Source organism: Leopardus geoffroyi, chromosome A2 (genome assembly GCF_018350155.1).
Source record: "Leopardus geoffroyi isolate Oge1 chromosome A2, O.geoffroyi_Oge1_pat1.0, whole genome shotgun sequence".
Classification (NCBI taxonomy): domain Eukaryota; kingdom Metazoa; phylum Chordata; class Mammalia; order Carnivora; family Felidae; genus Leopardus; species Leopardus geoffroyi.
Window position 1 is genome coordinate 76,405,928 of NC_059331.1, and position 26,302 is coordinate 76,432,229.

General features: G+C 37.8%; 1 long non-coding RNA gene across 1 annotated transcript in view; it reads left to right on the top strand.

Annotated features, from left to right (window-relative positions):
• LOC123606273 overlaps nt 1-26,302 on the top strand; it is a 117,688-nt gene that overhangs the window by 78,497 nt on the left and 12,889 nt on the right. Inside the window, exon 4 of the long non-coding RNA XR_006716201.1 lies at nt 25,681-25,748. This is a non-coding gene — a long non-coding RNA (uncharacterized LOC123606273). The remainder of the gene's footprint in view (nt 1-25,680; nt 25,749-26,302) is intronic.

Below are 26,302 nucleotides of genomic sequence, written 5' to 3' on the forward strand. Positions count from 1 at the left end.
TAAACCAAACCAAAGGAAGCAGACAGGAGGATGGGAGGCATTGCCAACACAGGGTGGACTGGAACAGATAGTCACATACATTATCATTTTCCAAAACATCCTCTCTCCTGGAAGCCAGTGTTACCACTTGGCCTGCCAAAGGCCATGTGACCAGCCATTAATAACAAACTCAGGTCAACCATATCCTATGAAGCTCTTAACCCTTTAATCTCACCACAGTGCTGTTTTGAAGATGAACTGGCATATTTATTTCTGTGTTGAAGGAATTTGAGGATTTGAGGTAGCCCAGAAGGAGCGCCTAAAGGGACATTTTTTGTTCAAAAGTTATGCAGTCTGTTCCTCTGCTAAGGACAGCAGAAGACGACAGTTAAAATTATGCCTAACATTTTATGCCAGTCACATTTTATGGGAAACTATTTTCTGTGTTTGGATATTCCACAAGCAAAAAAAAAAAAAAACTTTTTTAAATAAGCATTCTATTTAAAAACATGAAATAAAAATTTTACTAGTTACTAAAATGCTACTTCACCCTCTCTAGGCAGACACTGCATTTAGAATTTTATTCACTTCCTAGTTTAATCCGCTAAATAACTCTGTTATGCAGAGTTTAAAGTTAGAAAAACCAAGTCCTGGAGTGGAGGAGAGGGGGTTGGTAATGATTCTATTCAGTATGGGGGATTCGCTTCGTGGGATTAAGATCTCCTCCCCCATCCCTCTGCTACCCATAATGCTGGCCTTATTGAAGGGTTTTCTCCTCTACAATTTCTTGGGAAAGTTTGAGAAGTGTTGTTGTTAGTTCTGCCTTAAATAGTAGAATCCACCAGTGAAGTCGTCAAGGCCAGAACTTTTCTTCATGGAAGATTTGTTAATTACTGATTCAATCTCCTAACTAGTTATAGGCCGATTTGATTATCCTATTTTTGTGTGATTCAGTCTTGGTGGGATTTGTGTTTCTTGGAAACTGTCCATTTCATCTAGGTTATACAATTTGTTAGAGTGTGATTGTATATAGTACTTTTTTGTAATGTTGTTTATTTCTATAGAGTCAGTAGTAAAGTTCCCACTTTCATTTATGACTTTAGTACCTGGAGCTTTCTCTCTCTCTCGCTCTCTTTTTTTTCCTCCTTATTCAATCTAGCTAAAGTTTGCCAATTTTGTTGATCTTTTGGAAGAACTACCTTTTTGTTTCATTGATTTTTTTCTATTATTTTTCTATTTTCTATTTTGTTCACCTCTGTTCTAATCTTTATTATTTCCTCCCTTTTATACTTGGGCTTAGTTCTTTTTTTTTTTTTTTTTTTTTTTTTCTAATTTCTTTAGTTGTAAACTTAGGTTGTTGATATGAGATCTTTCTCTTTTTTTTTTTTTACTGTAAGCATTTATAGCTATACATTTCCCCTTCAGCAGTGCTTTCACTGCATTGTGTAAGCTTTGGTGTGCTGTACTCTTATTTGTGCCTTAATATTTTTGAATTTCCCTTGTGATTTCTTTTATTCATTGGTGGTTTGTGTATTATATTAATTTCCAAAAATTTGTGAAATTTCCAGTTTTCCTTCTGCTAGTGATCCCTAACTTCATCTCACTGTGGTTAGAGAAGATGCTTTATATGACATATATCTTTCCAAATCTATTGAGATTTAATTTGTGGCCTAATATACTGTCAATATGTAAAATAGCCCATGTCCACTCAAGAAGAATGTGCAAACTGGTGTTATTGGGTAGAGAGTTAGATCTGTATATGGCGGTTTATTGTCTTGTCAAGTCCTCTGTTTCCTTACTTATCTCTGGTTCTATCCATTATTGAAGGGGGGGTATTGGAGTATTCAGTTATTATGATACAAGTACCTATTTCCCTCTTCAATTTTGTCAATTTTTGCTTTATACATTTTGATAATCTGTTATTAGGTGCATAAATGTTTATAATTGTTATATATTCTTGCTGTAGTGAAGCTTTTATTAATATATAAATGTTTTATACATTTCCTTGATTTAAAGTATATTTTGTCTAATATTAGTATAGCCACCCCTGTTATCTTTTGGTTACTATTTGCATGGGGTATCTTTTCTCATACTTTCATTCCATTTGGATCTAAAATGAGGATGTTTAAGTAGCGTATAGGTGCAATTAAAAAAATACATTCTGCCAACCTCTCTTTTGATAGAAGTGTTTAATCCATTTACAGTTAAAGTAATTACTGTTAATGAGGGACTTCTGTAGTTCTGAGGCTCCTGTAGTTTTGCTATTTGTTTTCTATATGGAATATAGCTTTTTGTTGTTCCTCTCTTTTTGCATCAATGTCTCTTTTGTATTTAGTTGATTTTTATGGTGAAATGTTTTAATTCTCTTCTCTATTTTTTTTGTGTGTGTGTGTGTGTGTGTGTGGATTCTATAACACTTGTCTATTTTCTTTGTGGTTACTGTGGCCATTGCACTTAAAATCCTATAAGGTATAACATTCTACTTTAAATTTATAGCCACTTAACTTCAATAACTTAAAAAGAAAACCTCAAGTCATTTATAGCATGGTCTTCATCCTTTTCAGTTACTGATGTTACAGAATTACATATACATTGTGTGTCTAAAAACATAACCTAATAATTGTTTCCTTAATGCATTAGTCTCTTAAATTATGTAGAAACAAAATGTGGGGTTACAAGCCAAAGTTACAATAATACTGGCTTTTAGAGTAATAATTTTTTAAAAATTGTATTAGTCTCTTAAGTCATGTACAAAACAAAAATAAAGTTACAAATTGTCAAGATACTAGCTTTTATAGTTGCCCATGTATTTGCTTTTACTGATGTCTTTATTTTCTACATATGGCTCTAAGATACTATTCTTTCATTTTCAACCTGCAGGACACCCTTTAGGATTTCTGGAGGGTGGTTCTAATAGCAACAAACTCTCTTAGTTGTTTTTTTTTAGGGTTTTTTTTTAATATCTGGAAATGTCTTAATTTATCTCTTACCTTTGAGGGACAGTTTTCCTCCTGGATATAGGAGTCTTGGTTGATCTTTTTTCTTTTCTTTTTTTCTTTTCTTTTAGCACTTTGTATATATTAGTCCACTGCCTTTCAGCCTCCAAAGTTTGTGATGAGAAATTTTCTGATAATCTGATTGAGGGTCTCTTGTATGTGAGAAATCACTTCTCTCTGGCTACTCTCAGGATTCTCTTTCACTTTAGCTTTCAACTGTTTGAATAGAAGGTGTCTTGTGGTGAATAGCTTTGAGTCCATCCTCCTTGAAGTTCTTTGGGCTTCTTGCATGTTTGTATTCATGGATTTCATCAAATTTGGGAAATTTGGGGCCATTATTTGTTCAAATAATCCCTTTTCCCCTTTCTCTTCTCTTTCTCCTGGGACTCCCAAAATGAATGTATGCCAAACAGTGTCCCCATAGGTCCCTTAGGTTCTGCTCACTTTTCTTCAGTCATTTTCCTTTCTATTATTCAGACTCAACAATTTCAACTGCCAGATCTCCAGGTTGCTTATTCTTTCTTCTGCCTACTCAAATCCCTCTGGTGAAAATTTCATTTTAGTTATTGTACTGCTTAGCTCTGTAGTTTCTTTTGGCTTTCTATCTCTTTATTGTGACTTCTGTTTTACTCATATATTGTTTTCTTGAACTGTCTCCATATCTTCCTTTAGTTCCTTGCGTTGTTTTAAAGTTCGTGTCCATGAGGCACCTGGGTGGCTCAGTCAGTTAAGCGTCTGACTTCAGCTTGAGTCATGATCTTACGGTTCGTGGGTTCAAGCCCTGCATTGGGCCCTGTGCTGACAGCTCAGAGCCTGGAGACTGTTTTGGATTCTGTGTCTCCCTCTCTCTCTGCTCCTCCCCTGCTCTCTCTCTCTCTCCCTCTCAAAAATAAGTACACATTAAAAAAATTTTTTTTTAAAAGTTTGTATCTAGTAAGTCTGCCACTTGGATTTTCTCAGAGATAGTTTCTGTTGGTTCATTTTGTTTCCCTTTTAATTGGCCATATGCCCCTGTTTCTCTGCATGCCTTGTGATTTTGTTGTTTTTCTAGTTGTTGAAAACTGGACATGTGAATCTAATAGTGTGGTAATTCACTCTGGAAATCAGATTCTCCCCTTTCCTTGGGGTTTTCTGCTTTCTGGGTTTGTTTGGTTTGGTTTTAGGTTGTTGTAGGCTGTTCCCATGTCAAGTATCAGCCTGATGTGTAAGCTTAAGGTCTTCTCAGGTCTCTCAAGCCTGCGACTTTCCCTGAGCATGTGTAATGCCTTTAACTTCCCTTGGATATGAGTTGCTTTTTGAACAACTTCTTCTTTAATGTCTGTCTCTAAAAAGGGGGTAAAGAGAAATATAAAGGCAGGGGAAAAAATGGATACTGGCCCTATAAATCCCTTACAATTGCTTCAGCCAAAGAAGGGAGGTCTTGCAACAATGGGGAACAGGGAGCAACAATAATGTCTAATATTTGAACATAGATCCCTGATGTTTGAAGGACAAATAAAGCGTGCCTCCCTCACGCTTAATGCAAGCTACTCCAGGAACATGTGTATAACTCCTGGCCATGGTGCTGGGGGTGTGAAGGTGAGGTAGGGTATGGGTGATTGCTGCTAAGAGCTAACATTGACTGAAATTAAACACAATTTACCATCCATGCCTCACCCTGGAAGTTACAAGCCTTCAACATACCCCAGAGTTCTAAAATTGTTACATCAGACACATTCTGCCAGTACAACTTTTGTCTGTGTGGGGAGACACTCCTATTGCTTCCTACTCCACCAGCCTCCCAGCCTCAGTGACATATTTTAAATATTCTGATCGTCTTTCATTTGCACATCTTGTTAGATTAGTCACACATACTTTTCAACATACATATTATTTTAAATAACATTTGATTATAACTTACATGTTTAATTTTTCATTAAATTTTTTTTTCATATTTTTTCCTAGCTCTCTTTTCTTCATTCCCCTTTTTCCCCTTCCACCTATAAAGGCCTTTTCCTTTTCCCAGGAACTATGGCAGTGACCTAGTATGTATGTACTTCCTTCATGCCTCTATAACTATGCATAGATGTATAAATACATAAATACAGGTTTTGTCATTGTTTTATAAAATTGGATCATACTGTGTACACCTATTTTACATCTTACTTATCTCCCTTAACAGTAAATTATGAAAATTCTTCATAACCTATTGATAGAACTCTAATAGACTAGAGTGCATGCTTCTACTAAGAATTCTGCAGTAAACGTCCTTTTTTTTTTTTTAATTCAATGGGACAGCTTCCGGTTTCTGCGTAGGATGTACAGCAAGAAAACACTGGACAACCTGCAGAGCCACAGCTTTTGACAGTCCTGTCAGAGAGCTGATGTCCCAAGACAACCAACTAGTCTGACATTTATGGAAATACAGGCACTTTGGGGGAGAGACTGAATGTGGACAGTTGCTTACCTGGAGCAAATGCCGCTGGATGTCATACGATCTGTAAAGAAGGATTCAGTGAAAACTTTTTAATGAACTTCATATAGAACGACTGGAAGCTGAAGACCTGAGGAAGCGTTGCACTGTCAGGGTCTTCATGAACCTCACTGGGCACTCACAAGAAAATTTAAGAGTGGCGGACACTCCCGAGAAAGCATGCTTGCCATGTAAGCATGTAAACTCTGGTGCTGTCAGGACACTACTGAGTACCCAAGCTGGAGGAAGGAAACAGGGCAAGGGGCAGGAATACATCCTGGATCTGGACCATTATGTTTCCTACAGCTTGGAGGTGGAACAGAATCATAGACATGGTCCAGTCACTGAGACCAAGGGACACAGTGCCTGCCAAACACAGGCTGAATCGGAAAAATAAGAGGATGTCCTCCAATCCACCACCCCTCAAGACCAGGCTAGCAAGCACTGAGTAATCAGTAACAGTCTATTTCTGGAAGAGGGACAGAAGCGTGAAGGGAGACCTTCTCAGAGACATAAAGGGATGAACTAACACTGAGGGTATAGCAGACATTGAGAAAATAAGGTAGCAAACCAGCCTCCATCCTAACCACAAATTAACACTGCTGGTATGTTTTAGTCTGTTCAGGCTGCTGTCACAAAATATCATAGTCTGTGTGGCTTATAAACAACAAATTTATTTCTCACAGTTCCAGAAGCTGAGAATTCCAAGATCAAGGTGCCATCAGATTCAGTTTCTGGTGAGGGCTTACTTCCTGCTTCATAGAAGGCTATCTCCTCACTGTAACCTCCCATGGCTGAAAGGGCAAGAGAACTTTCTGGGATCTCTTTTATCAGGGCACTAATTCCATTCATAGGGCTCCACCCTCATGACCTAATCACCTCCAAGAGGCTCCACCTCCAAATACCATCACATTGGACATTAGGATTTTACATATGGATGTGGAGGCACAAATATTCAGTCTATAACAAAGTATTTGAAACCTGAAATCTGTAGTGCACAGAGAGTAACCATAGCAACAGCAAAGATTAAACCTAGCTCAACTCATTACAGAATTGACAGGGCTCATATTAAGTCCCTAGTAGAAGAAAAAATGTGCTCATTTCCCAGCACAAAAATTGTTTACTTCAGTCTATACTGTACTACACAAGGTGTAGGACATATTTCTACCAAAAATTACAAAGGATCAAGAAAGTAACAACACTTTTCAAAAGATAAAACATTCAATAAAACCAGACTTGGAAATGGCACTGGTATTATAAACTGCCAGATAGAAAGTTTTAAATAATGAGATTAATGTCTTAAATTTCTAGTGGGAAGGGTGGAATATGCAGAATCAGATGAGAGACTTCAGCAAAGAGATGAAAAGAATAAAAAGCAATCATTTGGAAGAGCTAGAAATGAGTACACAGTAGGAGAGATGAAGAATGTCTTCAATAGTCTCGATAGCCAAGGAAAGAAAACACAGAGAAAAACATAAGAAGCTCAGAAGAGAGTGTGCAAGAGGTGTGCAAAAATACCAAATGATCTAACATGTGTAATTGGATTTCTAAAAAGAGTCGAGAGGAAGAACAGAGCACGAGAAATATTTGAAGAGGCAATGGCCAAGAACTTTCCATAATTAATGACAGATACCAAAACACAGGTTCAAGAACCTCAGAGAATAGCAATCAGGGTGACAGTAATATCACCTGATATGTAATATATGTAATATAATAAGTTATATATCTATGAAACTTAAAGATATAGAGAAAACTGATATCCCAAAAAGATTCCAACTTTTACACAAGTATATCTGGTCAACCAAACGTAACTCACATTCAGGATCCTAGATTTGGCAAGGGATTGTGAAAATGTAGTTTTTAATTCTCCAGACTCTGCAAACTAGAACACACTAGAAAGATAGTGGTATGGATTTTGAGTACCAAATTAGTATATGCCCACCATGCAATTAATATGTAAATAGTTTTCCTTTACATGTGTTTTTTATTGGATTTTATAAATATTCAAAAATGCATAAAATACAAATATAAATATAATTTATATAGGAAATTACAATTTGAAAATTACACATACAGTATCTATACATATACATTTGACCTTTGAACAATTCAGGGGTTAAGGGTGCCAACTCCCTGCATAGTCAAAAATCTGCACAAAACTTTTGACTTTCCCAAAAACTCAGCTACTAATAGTCTACTGTTGACCAGAAGCATTACTGGTGACATATAAAAAGTTGATTAATACATGTTTTGTGTGTTATATGTATCATATACTGTATTCTTAAAGTAAGGTAGAGAAGAGAAAATGTTACTAAGGAAATCATAAGGAAGAGGAAAATATACTTGCAGTGTCAATGCACTTACAGGGTCAGTCATATTTTAATTTTTTTTTTTTTTTTTTTTTTGAGACAGAGAGAGACAGAGCATGAACGGGGGAGGGTCAGAGAGAGAGGGAGACACAGAATCGGAAGCAGGCTCCAGGCTCTGAGCCATCAGCCCAGAGCCTGACGCGGGGCTCGAACTCACTGACCGCGAGATCGTGACCTGGCTGAAGTCGGACGCTTAACCGACTGCGCCACCCAGGCGCCCCTAGTCATATTTTCGTCTTTTCCTTGCATTCTAATTTTACTCAGAATTTCTGGAAGAAATCTCTATTGAATTGTAACAATCATATTTTCACCACCAGTTGTTATATTCATATGAATCTTCCCTTTTAAAATTTTAATGTAATAAAATATACTGATAAAATCTAGCACTATATCAAAATAATAGTAAACTCAAGTAAGTAGGATTTATTTTAGGACTGTAGTTGTGGTTCTACATTTAAAAAACTTATTTTCTAATATTTGGTGCAATTTATGCATCTATATCTATATTAATAAATAAGATCAATCTCTCTCTCTCTCTTTCTCTGTCTCTCTCTCTCTCTGTCTCTCTTTAGTTTTAAAGTTATCCTGAATCCATAAAATTATTTGGAGAGCTTTCCAATTTTACAACAGCCTGGAATAACACATTTTTTAAAAATACCTAACAAAGTTTGAGGGCAAGAAAGGAAAATTCTTAGGTGCCTAAAAATGGAAAATGGAAACACAAAGCTTGAGTTTAAGAATAGGAGTTTAAGCCAGAACTGAGGTTCCTACATAAAGGTGGGATTCATGCCAGGCCATTTATTTCAAGGGCTAAGCCCTCATAGAATTTTACCTTACCAACTTGTGAAACTACAAGATTCTTATCATCTGCCTAAGGCCTTATAGAATAGGGAATTACCTTAAGACATTAAAACAGAAAGTCTGTGCCATGCTAGGGTATAGTGTATAAAACATAGTACCCATGTAAACTCAAGCCAAAAAATTAACAGTAAAATACATTAAAACCATTTGACCCATAAGGGCTCCCGATGAAAGCAAAGGCTTTAGAGAATGTCTCCAAAACCTGTAGGACAACTTCTGTGGGAGGGGTACGTAGTCAAAAATCAGAAACCACATTTGTAAACAAGTCACCATGAGGATGCTTCAGTAGATGCACTAAATGGGAGAAGAAACAATTCAACACTAAAACTGAAAACTACAGTAAATTAAACACCCTCAATGGATAAGTTACCAGCTAGATAGAGTTGACATATCGGAAGATTGATCAACAGAAGATATGAAAAAGACATTAATAAATATAAATAATAGGACAGGAGGCATCAACTGAGGTCTTGAAGGTGTTTCATGAAGAAAGAATGGAAAGAATGCTAATACACTGTATAAAAATGATTCATGAAGGAGAAATTTCCAGAATAAAGAAATTAATTTTCAGACTCAAAGATTATGCTGAGTCCTAAATGTGCCAAGTAAATCACAACTGGGTAAATCATATTAAAAGAAAACTGAACTTTCTAGATTAAAAGTAATTTTAAAACAACCTGTGATACATGGTGTAACTTTTCTATACACCATGTCTTCAACCTGTACATATACTTTTTCCATTAACCATTTCATTGCTTCTTTGCTTTAGCTATATCTTTCTCTCACCACAGTGCTCTGTTTCAACAAACACAGTTTCTTTCTATATCCCAAAAGATATAGATGACCTAGTTTCACAACCACACTTAGAAACTATTGTTCTTCCAATTTTTTGTTAAAAAATCCATATTTTGAGATTTTGGCATCTTGTTATAGCATTCTTTCTACCCCTCACTATTGTTGTCATTGATTTGGTTGTTCTTTATCATTTATAAAGGTTCATGGGAATGAAGTTCAATGAAATGGAACATTTTAGTAACTCGGAAAAATGGCCTTTTAAAATATTCATATAATATGATGGGCAACTGACTTCAGTCTATTTTAGTCACAGTCTGGTTCTCTGTCATTCACCCAGTATTGCCTATATTTTGAAGAAGAAACTAATTCAGTAATATCAGACTTTGTAATCTGTTATATAAATTATCTTGTGCCTGGGTGGCTCAGTTGGTTGAGCATCCAACTCTTGATTTCAGCTCAAGTTATGATCCCAGGGTCATGGGATCCAGCCCTGCATCAGGCCGTGTGCTGACAGTGCAGAGCCTGTTTGGGATTCTCTCTCACCCTCTCTCTCTGCCCCTCCTCTGCTTGCTCTCTCAAAATAAATAAATAAACTTTAAAAAATAGACATAAATAAGAAAAGATAAACATATCCATTTTAAAATGGACAAAGAACTTGAATGTCCATACAACTGGTTGGATGGGATAGCATTTTTTTATCCATCAATCTACCCAACACTGGGAATGGGACGGACTTGTTTGACAACTATGTAAGGAAATTGCTACTATCTGCAGGTGGTGGGAATCAACAAGTTATACCAATTTAGATACCTATTATAACGTTTTAAAATTTTAATTCCACCTTTAGGAACCCATCCAAACAATGTGGAACTGATTTTTTTCTCAAAATGTTATAGGAAAAAGTAGAGATAGAATGTAAAACTAAAGACTGAAATTTGGATAGAACTATTTATAAGTTCTACAATAAATAAGTCAGTCACGAGAGACTTTGCAGGAAGTAGGTGGGAAACAGGAAAGTGCAATATTAAGGAAACCAGAAAATGGAATCCCAACAGCATTTCAACAGTAGCAATTTCTATAAAGAATCCATTAACTTGAGTTTCAAATGGATGAGATGGGCTGACCCACTTGAAAGCTGATACTGAGTGGAATACTGTCAAGAACTTGTTTAACACTTCGTATCATTTTTGGAAATTGTAAAATGCACCTGTTGCTCACCAATTGGTTAAACCTCCATGAGACGTTAAGTACACATGTATATTCACGGTTACTGCCTTCTTAAAGTCTCTTATATTCAAATCAAAGCCATAAGAGAGAGAGAGACCCAAAATTTGATTCTCAGGCTTTTCACTAGGCAACGTTGCATTGTTATTTTGCTGTATGCCATCAAAATAAAAACTGTTCAAGAAATCAGCTGCTGCTATAAAGGTCATCTGGAAAGTCCAGGGAAGGGCCCTGAGCTGCTGCTGGGAAAGGGAAATTGTCCTCTGGCCCGTGATCTGGCGTGTTTGTCTGCTGAGTGGCTTCAGTGGTTTCATCTACTGCTGAAGGAGCCAAGAGAAAGGAATAAAACAGGACTGTAGTCCACACCACAATGAGCGGGATTGGAAGAACAGCCAAGTGAATGTTTTGTTTGTGTGCTGCTCCTTCTGGCATCCCAATTTGCCGCGCAGATTTCTTTGGCTTCTAATCATCATTTAGAACCTGAACATATGTTGGGTTTTTATGCAACTTGCTGATAACCCAAAAGGTGCTAGAACATACGACTCAACATTATAATTTGTCAAAGCATAGTGATGTCACGGCATGAAGAGTAAACACCTCCCATGTTCTTATATCCTGTGTACTTTCATTGGATGTTCACAGGAAGAAAAGACTAGATAGAATACCCAGAAACTGATTTTACTTTCAATCTCTGATTAAGTACAAATCAAATCATGGAAATAGGTTGAAGACATATCACGGTTTGGAGTCCATGATTCAGATTGTTAGTTCAAAACTGGGCATGGAAAATTCTCCTCTTCTCTTTTAAGTGTTTTCCCCTTGATCTAAAAATGCTGTGGGAGAGAACCAGAAAATAAATTGTAAGACTATTCCGTTAAAGATGTCAGATTGATTAGCAAAGATGAAAAAAGAACTGAATTTTATGGAAATGGACATCTTCTAAGAAAATATGAGGAAATAGAACCCATCTCTTTAGAAGAGAGGAAATTGTGCCAAATCTTCTAGATCAAAATAGGAATGCAAATCCTTAATTCCTTATAGACTTGGCAATCATGCTTATTTATCCTAAGTATCTAATAAGACAAGTGTCCAAATATCCAAGTATAAGGATAATTGTTGTAATACAGCTTGTACTGTAAAAATATAAACAATCTAAATGTTTTACAGTGATTGAATTTTATTCCAGTCTATAGATAGCGATTTAATCTGTCCTTTAAAACACTGTGGAAGCATATTGGACATGAGAACATGTCATATGTTCTTTCTCTTGCTAACATATTAATATGAAAAATAACAAACCTACAGAAAATTGAAAAAATTGTGCAGAGAGCGCCCAAAGAACTACCACCTAAATGCTGTAATTAACATTTTACGATACCCGCTTTATCATATTTGTCCATCTATGTAGCATTGATCTTTTTTCAAAATGCATTTCCAAGTAAAATGCGGACATCGGTTCCCTTCCCCTAAGTACTTTAGTATGCATATTATTAACTAGAGTTCGATATTTGTTGTTTTTTTCCTTAAGTAAAAATTTATATGCAATGAAATGTACAAGTCTTAAGTGGACCATTAGATGAGTTTTTGCACATGCATACAGCTATGTAACCCAAACTTCTATCAAGACATAGATCATTACAACCACCCCAAAAGTTCACTCTTGCCCCTTCCTCTCTCCTTGCCCCATTCTGCCAAGGCAACCACTTTTCTGATTTTTTCCATCAAAGTTGAGCTTTACTTGTTCTAGAACTTCATATGAATAAATGAATTCATACAGTATATACTCTTAGGTAAAGATCCTTTCATTCCTCATTATTTGAGATTCGTCCATATTGTTGTGTGCGTGGGTAGCTTATTTCTCTTCCTTGCTGAATACTTTTCCATTGGATTACTCCATTGTATAAATGCACCATAGTTTGTTCATCCATTCTCCTGTTTACAGACACCTGGGCTAAGAAATATGTAATGTGTTCTTAAGTGAAAAGAAAAAAAACTATAAAATAAGAGGGTCATACAGGTTTTGTATTTGTAAAACACACAAGACACTCAAATGTGTGTGTATGTATCTGTCTCACAGAGACATAGCACATTTTGGATCCCATAGAGTCAGATTGATATGTATATACAGTGTGTATGTGTGTGTGTGTGTGTGTGTGTGTGTGTGTGTGTGTGTGTATATATATATATATTTTTTTTTAATAAAATATACTCTTGAGTACTATTTATATAGAATGCTATCTGATAGTCACCAATGCTACAAAATTATAAGAATATCCCCCCAGTGGTTGAATTTGGGTGTTTTAACTTTTCTAGCTCTCCTACAACTAACATTCCATAACTAACAGTTAGCCCATCTTTGTTATTAGACTTCCTGTGATGGGGCTGTAGGGAGACTGAAATGAAAACACCGAGCTGTAACATGAGTTTCCTTCCCTGAAATCAGTGGGAAGAACGGCCATGTAACTGCCTGGCTGGAAGCGCCACGACATGATCCGTCTCCCCACAGAGAGAGCTTTGGTTACATGTGAAGTGACCAAAGTGCTGTCTGTGGAGAAAAAAGCTTGTGAAAAACTCCTCTCTAAACAAAGACCCAGACTGGAGTCCTGTGCCTGGATTAGAAAGCCACCTCATAAAATCCCCCAAAACTATTGGCTCTCTATTTTACAAAAATTCATGGAACATTTTTACTAAAGAATAGAGCATAGAGCGCCCGGGAGAAGGGAAACCTGAGTTTGTGTGGAAGGGTAAAACAATACTGCTAACTAAACGCCTCACCTCCAATCATCCTTAAAGCTACATGAGGTACATGATGAGGTTTGGGGGTGATTGTGGGGCTCATGGGGTCCAGAGCTGACGACCAAGAAAGAATTCTTGAAGAGGTCTTTGGTGCAAAAAGGTGATTTTATTAAACACCCATGGGCTAGAAGAGCTGCCCTGGGACCATGAGGAGAGACTGGTTATATACTGTGGAGTTGGGGGAGGTAAAGTCCAGGGGAAGTTTCCAGTGAGATTTTCATATGCTAAAGAAGACTCATGGGATACTGGAGTCCAAGCTATTGTCAAGCTAAGGTGGTTTTTCCCTCTAGCAGAGCATTAACATTAAGACAGTAAGGAGTTCCTGGAGAAACGTTTTACTCTGCCAGCCTCAAGTATCTGTCAGTGGGCTGCAGGTTATAAGGAAATTTAGTTCTATCTGCCATTTCCTTCTGCCTTTCTTTCCCACACCACTATGGAGGGGTGATGGAGACTTAGGTCCTGCAGGACTATGATCTCTATCAGTTAACCATTTGTTTTTCCCCTTTCCTTTGTTCTTGGGCAGCCAGGAATGCCCAAGGAATATCACACATATCCCACCAGGGTCGGGGGTGTTTGTGGCCTGTCCGCTTGCCTTATGCTCCCTCATCAGTACATAGGGTGGTTGTAGTTTCACTGGCAAAATAGGAATAATTAAGTGATATCACTTGGCAAAAATCATGGAAAGTGGTAGCTTAGAAACCTTGTACCTTTATTCTTATGGTGAAACTCTCCCTGCTATATCTGTTGAGGATTTAAACAGATTTAAAGCATTTTTAAAAATACATCTTAACTCTAGGCCTGGTAAGATTTGTTTGTCATTAAGTGAAAAGCAAAAACAGTCATTGGAAATGACCATCTAGCTCAGTGGTCTTCAGGAGGATCCTGCGAGGGGAAGGGAGTGTCTCACCTTCTGTGTTCAAGCCTTCCTGAGGGGCCCAGGTAGTCCAGTTCCCTGTTCTCAAAAAACAGGATTGGAGGCTGAAGAGCCAGCCCTGATTTTTCTCTTTCTCTCTTCTCTTACTCAGAAGGGAGTGATTCAAGAGCACAGGATTATTGGTGAAGTAGGAATAGAACCCAGACTTCCCCACTTTGATTTGAGAGTCAAACCACTGGATGAGGCTCAGGCAGGGCCATTTGAGGGCCAGTGGCCACCTCAGTTACATGGGAACCATGGGTCTCCCTCTGCATTTATCCCTCATTATGCAAAGAGAGCCTGGTGGGCTCTTTGGCTGATCCACTGCCTGAGAGCCTCAGAGGACAGCCCTTGCAGCCACGGAAGAGCCAGGACATCCCAGAGCTCCTTGGGCCTCGTAGAAAGATCACTTGGCAGAGTAGGCAGAGTGCTGGTTATGGAGTTAGACAATGACTTTGAATCCCACCCAATGGGGTCAGGGCTCTGGAGCTCCCGAAGTCTTAGTTGTGTCATATGGGTGGAAAATGTATGAAATAAAATATTTGTCATGTTAAAGCACTTGCTATGGATCCCAGGATTAATACCCCCAAACTAGAATAATGAACTCAGATTTTTTTATTAAACACTTATTTGTTTAACATTTTGTGCTAGACATTGATGACTATATAAATACAATTTAATGACTTAATGATTGCAAATCTAGACTCCAGAGTTAGACCATCTCAATTTGAATCCCAGTTTCACCACTGGTCATCGGCAGGAGATTTGGGAGTTATTTAACCTCTCTCCTAAGATTTGTCATTCATAAAATGAGGATAAAATTACCTTCCTCTTAGGGTTATTATCAGTATTAAATGAGTTAGTCTATGTAAAACACTTCCAACACCTCCTAGCCCATAAAAAGTCCTATGCATTTGGCTGTTATTAGTGTTGTTAGACATAATACCTGCTTAAACAGGAACAACTCAGAGATGAGAATAACAGTGTAGCCAAGTATTATTTGATAGAGATGTATGGACACAAAATAAGTAGGGGCCAATTTTTATATGAGCTAGAAAGTTTATCCTAACTTAATTTGACATCGTAATTAATCAATAAGCCAAGAATAGCTGTGTATTACCACCCAAAGAAATGTGAAGAAGCTATTAATCTGTCCAGTCTTTCCAGGTCTGGGTTGATGCAGTGTCTGGTGATGGAATATCAATAACCAGGGCCACACAGTTCCTGAATGGATCACTTTGACTCTCTCCGTTGCCAGAAGTAGCAACTCAAGGAGGTGGGCTGGGGAAGGGTCACAGCAATAAGGCTGTAGGCCTTTCTTGGTTAACTCAGGGGCCAGCTTCTCTGGACCAGTACAGCTGTCTTCTCTGTTCTCAGAAAGCACAGCAGTCTGGGCTGACCTTTTCCATTGTACCTCCCTATTCTTTTTCCCAGATTTATTTCTCCTGGGGGAGAGATTAGGAAGAATAAAACAGGTGCACAACTTTTCCCCTTTTTGCCTTTGCTAAAATTATACTCATGTACTGGCCACAGAACACCAGCAACTCAAAAGCAGGAGTCTGCCAAGAGTCAGTGCTGGGATAGAGAACACACACTAGGTCTATTTGGAGAAGACAGGGCAAGATCAAGAAGAAAAGCCGGAGTTGGAGACCAACTGTCAGTACTGAAATTTCTAAGAGCTGAGTGGGGATGGAAAGGAGAAGGAAAGGAAGGAAGGAGAGAGAAGAAACCAGCAGAGGCAGGGGTGGCAGTGAAGGAAGTATTGAATTACTTCTGTAGAATCAGGCTGAATTCACAATTATCCTGTGGAACCTCTTAAAGATACCAATAATATAAGTTTGACAGAAATAATTTGTTTACACTACTTACTTTGGGGAAGAAAGTTATAGACTCCCAAGAAAAAATTAAAAACGTACTAGTTTTCTCAAGGGAGAGAGAAATTCTCAGTTTGGGGGTATATATTTTTTAACCTAAATGCAATGAACCATTCATGGAACTCATAGAGAAGCCCATAGAGCCATGAGGTTGAGTGAAGCAGCATAGTGAAGGCAGTGGAATGTCTGGAGGCAGGATGACAGACCCTCTATGGGATCAGGATTGAGTTTCATTGCTCTCTTGGCTCAGGCGAACGCCCAGAGTTTGTTCTTCATAGTACCACCCATGTACAGGTGCAGAGTGCTAAAAAAAAGTAAAACGTATAAACATCTTTCCCCTTCCAAATTCCACTGCCCTTCTTGATGTCAGGGATCCAGCCTCTTATTAAAGAAGCCTTATGGCTGTCTTGGACCATTAAAAAGAGGGAAGTTCCTATTGAGGATAGTTCAGACAGGACTGTGCAAAGTCTTGAGTCACAGACAGTTCTTCCTACTGAATAGTCAATAGGTAGTAGGTGGGCATGTGTCCTATATGTTTAAAATTCAAGTTCCCCAGAATTAGTTGGTGATGCTTTAAAATATTGGATTTCTCTCTTATTAAGTCCGCATAAGTCTACTTTAGGTCCTGGGCCCAGACCCCCATTATAACATACCCAAGCATTTCAATCACTAGCTCAGTGTCCCTAAAGTCTTATCTCTTGCCCGTCCTTATTTCCAACCCCAGTTCAAAGGAATTAAGACAGTTTCTCCTACCCTGAATCTGCAGACTACCATGGCACTCCAAACTTCTGATAGGATCAACGTTTTATGGTTTAGAGAACTTAAGAAGTGGAGGATGAGATGAAAGAGGTGGGCAAAGAGGAAACAAAGACCTCAAAAGAACTCGTTCCTGCTGGAATGATGAGCCAACAATCAGAGATCAGCACATGAACCATCTCAGATCCACACTACAGTGGGAACACGGGGACCAGAGAAAAGGCATATGCAGTGATGTGTGCTCTCACGCCATAGCCTCTCTCTTTTCCCTCCTTTTCCCTTTTTTCAGCTCAAGTGTCCTCAGTGATTTTCTTCACATAGGCAATTAAAAAAGTCTTACCAGTTCCTTCTTCGTATCTCTGTGGAAAGCGAGTTCTGACCCACATAGTCAGGAGGCCCTGACACTGGCTCGTCCACTGAGAAACTGAGCAGGGCCAAAAATTCTTTAGTCCCTCACTTCTGGGGCCTGTGAGAATGTTTCAAATCCCAGATTCCTTTTGTACACTTTCATTTTCGGGAATATTTTAAGGAGCTCAATTGCTGCAGGTGATTTGAGTTTGGGTTGGTGTTGGGGAGGAAAGTTCTGGCCCAGCTCATTGCTCCAACTACCCTGGACTATGGCTGGAGGCTTCAGACAGGAAGAGTCCAGAAGCCCATGTTTTCTCTTTTGTCCACTCCAAGTGGCCATTTAGAAATGTAGTGATCATGATTTGCTAAATAATTTTGGAAATGTTTTCTAGAAATCTTAGCTTGGGGTTAAGTGCACTACATATGGCAAATCCTGATTTATGAGCCCAATGGAAATATGTGTTTTCAAGAGAAGTGGGAAGAATTCCTTTGTATATACCTCATTTTAGTGTTGACCCAATCTGGGTGTGGTGAAAACATCCTATATTTAGAGTTGATTCAAGCTACTGACCATGAGTTCATTTACTAAGTTAACAGAAGAGTCCAAATTCAAGTGAGGGCACTTGTTTTAAGACAATAATTATTGCAGTAACAATATGTTTGCCTTCCTCTTTATAAAAGAGCTAATTTGAATGTACAGTTTAAGCAAATCTTTTGAAGTTTCATATTTTGTGAATTAGGATATACCAAAGAAAGTAGGGAAACATGCCATCATAAAACCATTCTCAGAGTATTATAATGGAAAGAAATCTTATAAATAAGATTATAAGAGACTATAAGATTATAAGAGATTATTTTCCATCTGAAAAGAGATCAGATGGAAGTAATGGATTCACTAATGTCATCTGTATTAAAACACTAGAACCTGGTCTGATTTCAGTTTTTTTCCTCCTTAAATTTTGAACTATTTCAAACACATAGAAAAGAATGTAGAAAAATGTAATCTGACATACTTGATATAAAATGTAACCTAATTTTAGTCAATAATTTTTAATCTGAATTTTAAAACCCCATGCACTGACCCTATTTCTCTGTCTCCCTCCTCAGAGTTATACATATAATATTATTTTTCATGCACTTAAACTTTTTTCTGTTTGTAATTCTTGTCTTGTATTTTCTGCAATATTTGAATTCTATATACTGAAGAATATAAAAAATAATACTGAAGACCAGCCATAGACTGGGAGAAAATATTTGTCAAAGACACATATGATTAAGGACTATTATCCAAAATATACAAGGAACTCTTCAAACTCAGCAATAAAAAAACAACCCAAATTAAAAAATGGGCCACAGACACCTCTCCAAAGAAAATATATAGATGGCAGATAAGTAGGTGAAAAGATGTTGTACATTGTATGCCACCAGGGAAATGCAAATGGAAACAACAGTGAGATACTACTGCCTACCTACTAGCATGGCCAAAATCCAGAACACTGAAAACACCAAATGCTGATAAGGATATAGAGCTACAGGAACTCTCATTCATTGCTGGTGGGAATGCAAAATGGAACAGCTACCTTGGAAGGTAGTTTGATGGTCTCTTACAAAACGAAATATAGTCTTACAATGGGATCCAATAATCATGCTCCTTATCCAAAGGAGCTGAAATTTTATGTCCGCACAAAAACCTGCACATGAATGTTAATAGCACTTTTATTCGTAATTGCCAAAAAGTGTAAATAATCCAGATGTCTCTTAGTAGGTCAATGGACGAACTATGGTGCATCCAGACAATGGAATATGATTCAGGGCTAAAAAGAAATGAGCTAGCAAGCCATGAGAAGACATGGAGGAATCTTAAGTGCATATTATGAAGTAAAAGAAGCCCGTCTGAAAAGGCTACATACTAGATGATTCCAACTATATGGCATGTTGGAAAAGGCAAAACTAGAGACAGAAAGATCACAGGTTGCCAGGGGTTGGAGGGGTGGGAGGATGAATAGGCAGAGTACAGCTTTTTCGGGAAGTGAAAATATTCTGTAAGATACAATAATGATGGGTTCATGGCATTTTACATTTGTCCAGATCCACAGAATGTAAAACACCAAGAGTGAACCATGATGTAAACTGTGGACTTTGGGTGATTATGACGTGTCAGTACAGGTTCATCAGTTGTAACAGATGTATCACTCTGGTGGGGGATGTTGATAATGGGGGAAGCCAGGCATTTGTGGAGACGGGGCTATATGGGAAATCTCTGTATATTCCCCTCAATTTTGTTGTGAGCCTAAAGCTGCTCTAAAAAAAATGAAGTCTTAATAAAAAGTTAATTCAAAAAAATTAAGCCTGATTAGCAAAAAAAATTCTGAAAATAATACTGATTATATATAATAATATTATATACTGATTATATATAGTATAAGGTATATATCAGTATGTAATATGTCAGTATATATTAGTATTATATATAATAATATTATATATTGATTCTACATTGCTACATACATAATTAATATGTTATATAATTATATATAATACACATATAATTATATGTTTATATAATTATACAATTAACAGATTATATAATTATTATATGTTGTAATACACATATAATCAGACCTCTGTTGTTCTTGTAGTCGATGGAAAAACTTGCGAGAAAAGCAAACACCATGTGGAGCCTGTAAATGTTTTTGCATAACCTGTAAAGCATTCATGGAAGTGGCTAATAAAAAGGGTTTTAATATTTTTTTTAAAAAGCAACTATGTCAATGTTTACATCTGTAACTTTTTCCTTCCCTGTTCTCATTTAAACATTCTGGTGAAAATGTAGGCAAAGTAGCTTCCAGTTTTAGAATAAATAACCATTTGGATTGAAAACACACACACACACACATATGTATTAATGATGTGTAAATTTCGTCACTTTTATTTTCTGGCTTTGGCTACCAGATAGATAAGGTACGAGATCCCAAGATAATGAGATTTCCAGGAAGTGAATGTGTTCATCAATCAGCATTTAAGAGATGGATGGAGCAGTCCACAAAGAAGTTAGAAGGAACAGAAGTGCTGAAAAAAGCAGAAGAATGCGTTGTTATCATAGAACATCATCACAGTGTTGGCATAGTTAACAGTGTCCAAAATGACACTGTTTTTTAGGGAATTCTATGAGCACATTTAGAGTTTTCACGTAGGAAGGAATGAGGAAAACTGAAGAATTTCTTTCACCACTAAACACGCAAACATTCGACCCGTTGCTCAGCCCAAAGCCACACCATTAAGTTCTTTCATTTAGAGAAGCTTAATGTGAGAGTTTCCAGAATAAAAGAATTTCAGACTTTATAATTCTGCACACGAATAATCTCTGTAAAATAGTTCAGAGTACAATTCCTTCTTGTCTATTATTTCCGTCTATAAAACTGTCACTTAAAAAACATCATTTATCAAAACCAAACCATGTGCAAATCCTTACCCACTATATCATGTTGCCTCCTCTGAAAGAAACTTAAGAGTTTGGGTTTGGAGCCAGTTGGAACTGCATCAATCGCACTTATTAGCTATGTAACATTGGGCGAGTTATTTAACCACTATGAGCTTCAGTTTCCTGTGTCTTAAGTGGAAATGATAGGGTTGTTTTGAGGATATGTCAGATAATTCATGTAGAAAGTGCTTAATGAGTTAGAATAATAGTAAGGCCCTCTCTCATAACATGTTTTAAAATGCCATTATTTTTGCTTTTGTAATTTTTCCTCTCAACACATATATCCAGGTCTTTGGTGTTTGAAAAGTACCTTGTAACTAACTGATGCTCTGATTTACATGCACTTATTTATAACTGCTAGTAGTGCAAACAATATGGCCTCTCCTTGACAAAGTTGAGCACTTCCCCTTTGCAGAACTTTTTTTTTTTTCCATCAGCACTTGAGTGGTATCTGGCTTCTAGCAACATGCCCGTTCATGAATTGAAGGACAAAATCATGATAATCTTGACAGATGCAGAAAATGTACATGATGAAATTATAACATGCATATATAATTTAGAAGAATACAAATACTCTTAGCAAACCAGGTTAGAACATTTAATAATCTAACGATGAATACCTAAAAAACAAAACAAAACCTCAACAAATATACATATTGGTGAAATAATGAAATTACTCTCTTTGAAATTGGGAACAAGGCAACGATGTTATCACTTTTAGTCAACAAATTGCTCAAGTTCGTGGTAATATAGTAAGTCAACAAAAAAGACATGAAGTTTGGAAGTGGAAAAAATAACAGCAAGCTTCTATATGAAGTAATTGCTTATATATGAAGAAAATTTTAAATAATTCACAGATATATCATGAGACTTAAAGAGTGCTTTGCTAGGTTGCTATATAGGAAATCAATATTTAAAAAACTGTTCATTTCTGTATATTGGAAAGTGTTAGGAAATGAAATTTAGTAAATGCTTTTATAATAGCATCATAATGCCATATACTTAGAATAAATCTAACTAAAGTTGTATCAGACTTCTATGCAGAAAACTGGAAACACTAAAAGAAATTGAAGAAAAAATAAATTTAAATTGTGCTATAAAATATGAAGGGATTGAAACACTCAATCAGCTGCAATCTAAACTCTTGTGGATTTTTTTTTTTAATTTGACAGGCTGAATCTAAACTTAATAAGCAAATGCAAAGGACTTCAGAGAGCCAAGATTTGTAAAGAAGAAATATAAGACAAGAGGACTTATTCTCAAAGTCCTCATAAGTTATCATAAAGTTTTAGTTTGAACTAGACGTGTAAAGTAAAGCTCTCAGACCTGGCTAGATGCCACTTTGCACGGGCAGGATCTTGACTATGGCTTCCAGGAATCAGAGAAGCTGTGTTAAGTTTTGCTGAATTTCCTTCTGATCACGTGACCACTTAAATCTTTAGCTCATCTTACATATTTTTCAGAAATGTTTTTGGTGTGAACTCACCAGTCTCACTAGAATTGGAGGCAAATGCCAACATTCTCAAGGAGAGGAGGGAACCAGAGAATGACAGAATGACACAATAACCCAAAGGCAAGAAGCTGGTTCTTTGGGGGCAATTTTTATAGACAAGTCACGTCAGTGTAATTTGTCTATTCAATCCCTCATTTCAACTGGTAGGGCTTTGGGTTAAATAAAGAGGCACAGTGTGATACAAGAAATAGATACGTCCCCACCAGCTCCCAAGTCTGGTAGCCAGGTGCTGAGAATAAACCAGCCAAATTGTAAAGATGAATCAAATTTTCAAAGGAAGCTGAAATAGCAAAGGGAGGAAAGGCTGGGATCCATGGGTGGTAAGTGGAAGTCCCACCTCCAGGAACCTCAGAGAACACTGGGGAAGAACAAGGTCTGAGGCTCTCTCAAGAGCCTGCTGGACTGGTAGTTAGTGTCTTTTAGTCAGAAATTAAATGAATGCTAGAATTGTGGATGCATGAAGATGAGAGAATGGAGCTCTCAGTTCCCCTGACCTAACGCTGTGTAGGAGGGGCTAAAAATACCATGCTGACTACAAGGCAAATGATGTTTTCAGTGCCTATGTTATTGCTTTTAATTCAGAAAAACTCTATTTTTACATGCAAGTTCATCTTATTCCTGCAGACGGCTCTTTGTCTTCTAAAAAGAACTGGACCAAACCTTCATTTTTAACAAGTTTGTATAAAAGTATTCTGAGCTGCTTGAGATTTTGTTTTAAAAAGTAGAGCATTGGAGTGTCTGGGAGGCTCAGTCGGTTAAGCCTCTGACTTCAGCTCAGGTCATGATCTCATGGTTTGTGAGTTCAAGCTCCACACTGGGCTCTTTCCTGTCAGCATGGAGCCTGCTTCGGATCCTCTGTCTCACTCCCTCTCTGTCCCTCCCCCACTTGCTCTCTCTCAAAAATAAATAAACATTCCAAAAAAATAAAAAATAAAATAATAAAATAAAAAGTAGAACATTAAAGGTACCTAATGGAGACATGGATCGTTTGTTAGTAATGTATAAAAATTATTTTTGACTTTTTTTTAAAGGAAAACATTACCTTGTTGGATGAGAACTGAGGAAGAGCAACAGAGAGGGTAATGCCAGAAAAAAAAAAAAAGGATTTAAAAAAGTTTTTCACTAAATGAAAACTACAGAAATCTGATGCTTCAGGTATAGCTGGATCTAGATGCTCTCACAATATGACCAGAAAACCATCTGTATTCATCTCTTATCTTTGAAAATTTTTTAATGTTTATTTATTTTTGAAAGAGAGACAGACAGAGCACAAGCAGGGGAGGGGCAGAGAGAGAGGGAGACACAGAATCCGAAGCAGGCTCCAGGCTCTGAGCTGTTAGCACAGAGCCTGACACGGGGCTTGAACTCACAGACTGTGAGATCATGACCTGAGCTGAAGTTGGATGCTCAACCAATTGAGCCACCCAGGCACCCCTGAATATTTTTTTCATTATCATTCTTCTCTGAAAGATTCTTCCCACCTGGTAATAAGATGTGACCATGAGTAACTCAAGTCTTCCTCCGACCTCCAACTCCCGTGAAACAGATGCATCCCCTTTCCTTTTCCTTTTTGTTTACTTTATCTTTCAGTTTTACTTATTTGCTTATTTCTGAGATATAACTGATATTACAGCACTGTATTAGCTTCAGGTGTACAGTGTAATGACTGGATTTCGTATATACTGCAAAATGCTCACCACAGTACGTCTAGTTAACATCCATTGCCACACACAGTCACAGATGCTTTTCTTGGGAAGATAACTTTTAAGATCCCTCCTAGCAGTGCAAACAAATGCACCCCTTTTCTGATGTAATCGGTAAAAGTCTTTGGATTGACTCTAGTTTTTCATACCTGTGCAGTTGGGGCTGGGGTCAGCCCCACTGTAAGCACATAGACTAAAGAATGTGGAAGGGGCTTTCCCCAAAGTGGTGCTATGATGAACATTGCAAAATATTTCCTCAGTGGAGCTGTGATAAACATCTATTGCTGGGGAAGTGTTTGCTGTGCTTCTGACACCACTGTGTAGCTACCAGAACTGGAAGACACTCAGATTGTCTTCACTACTGAAATCTGCCTCCTTTTCAGGTATTCCCACACTTCCTGATGGGTAGAGGCCACTGGAATCTGTGGTGTATCATGTTGGGTTTTCTTCCCCGTCTGTGGAAACTTTGGTGATTTAAAACCAGTGCTATTTTTCGAGGTGCCTGGGTGGCTCAATTGGTTAATCAATCTGACTCTTGATTTCAGCTCAGGTCATGAACTCACGGTTCTCAGGATCGAGCCCTGCATCAGGCTCTGCTCTGACAGTGTGGAGCCTGCCTGGGGTTCTCTCTCCCCATCTCTCTCTGCCCCTCCGCCACTAGCGTGCACTCTCTCTCTCTTTCAAAATGAATAAATAAATTTAAAAAAATAAATAAAACCAGTGCTCTTTTTCAAATCTCTGTTTTTCTATTTAATAAAGTATTAATACATGTGATTTTTTTAAATGTGGCCCATAATTATTTAGCTAATGTATTGGGCTCCTTTTATCCCCAAAAGGATTCTTTATGAGATACCTTCATCCCAAAAGTAAAGTTCCCCACCACTAAGTCATTCAACAACCATTTACTAAGTTATGCTCTATTTAGGCATAGGATACATTAATTAACAAGTAAATTCAAGTCTCTGGACTTTCCCCAACTTCAGATCTCTTTCTTCTCTCCCCGATGTGATTTAGATTTTCCCCCATGTAAGAAATTTAAATTTCACCGACAAAAGTTCAGTATTTCATGGTAACCAAAGCTGTATTTGAAGGCACAAACCAGAAAGTGTGGTCTGATACAAGTGACACTGTTCATAACAAAGGGCAACGAGAAACCCTCAGTTGGGACTCATGTTTTAGTAAACAGAGCATGCACATGAATCTGACACCCAGGCATGGTTTCTGCCACCTAAAAACTAAAATAGTGAATGTTGTGGGGCTCCTGGGTGGCTCGGTTAAGCGACTGACTCTTGATTTCAGCTCAGGTCATGATCTCATGGCTCATGAGTTCGAGCCCTGTGTCAGCTCTACGCTGACAGCACGGAGCCTATTTGGGATTCTGTCTCGCCCTCTCTCTCTCTCTGCCTCTCTCTCTCCAAATAAATAAGTAAACTTAAAATAAAATCAAATAATAATAAGGTAAAATAAAATAAAATAAAATAAAAACAGTGAATGTGATAAACTCCTTAAAACTAACTTGTGTCAGAAACCCTAGCCAAGGTAGTGCTGCCTGGCACTGTTCTTGAAACAACTTATAGTAAAAGAAAAAAATATTTTTCTTCTGGTATCCCTTTTTTTCAGGAAGAAGCAAAAAGCAGCTTAATGAATTAGAGATGATTAGAGGTGGTTGATAAGGACCGAGTCCAAAGGTAAGTTGGAGTTGTCAACTTAAACAGCATTTAATGCTCTCCCTTTGCTCCTAGTATCACCTCCTTAGGCCCTTGGTAGCAGCTCCTGTTTTGAAGGGCAGGAAAGTCTGAAGACAACTACGAAGACGAATCCAAGCCACATCATCTAAAACGTAGAGTTGTGATCATAAATACAAACACAGTCAAGGACTCCCCAAACCCTGGCATTTCTGAAAATAGGCATTTCCAGGTGCCAGGCTGGGCACTGGGCATGTGGGTGACAGCCAGACTGACCACTGCGCGGGCAGTCAGTTCTGTCAGGCTGCACTGACATGAGTCTTGCTTCAGGGATAAGATTTCCTTCAAGGACTCCGGGTGAGCTCCTGGAGCTGTCTCACTGGCTGACCTGGGAAACCCACACCAAGCAGCAAAGGCACCAGAGGGGTGTCAGGTTTAAACTTTCAGTTATCTTCTCCAATCTCCACCTCATTCTGGAAGGGAGGCAAAGAGCTCATCTGCTTTGCAAAGCGGAGAGACGGTTATCCAAGGAAACACAAAAGCCAAGGTCAGTTTAG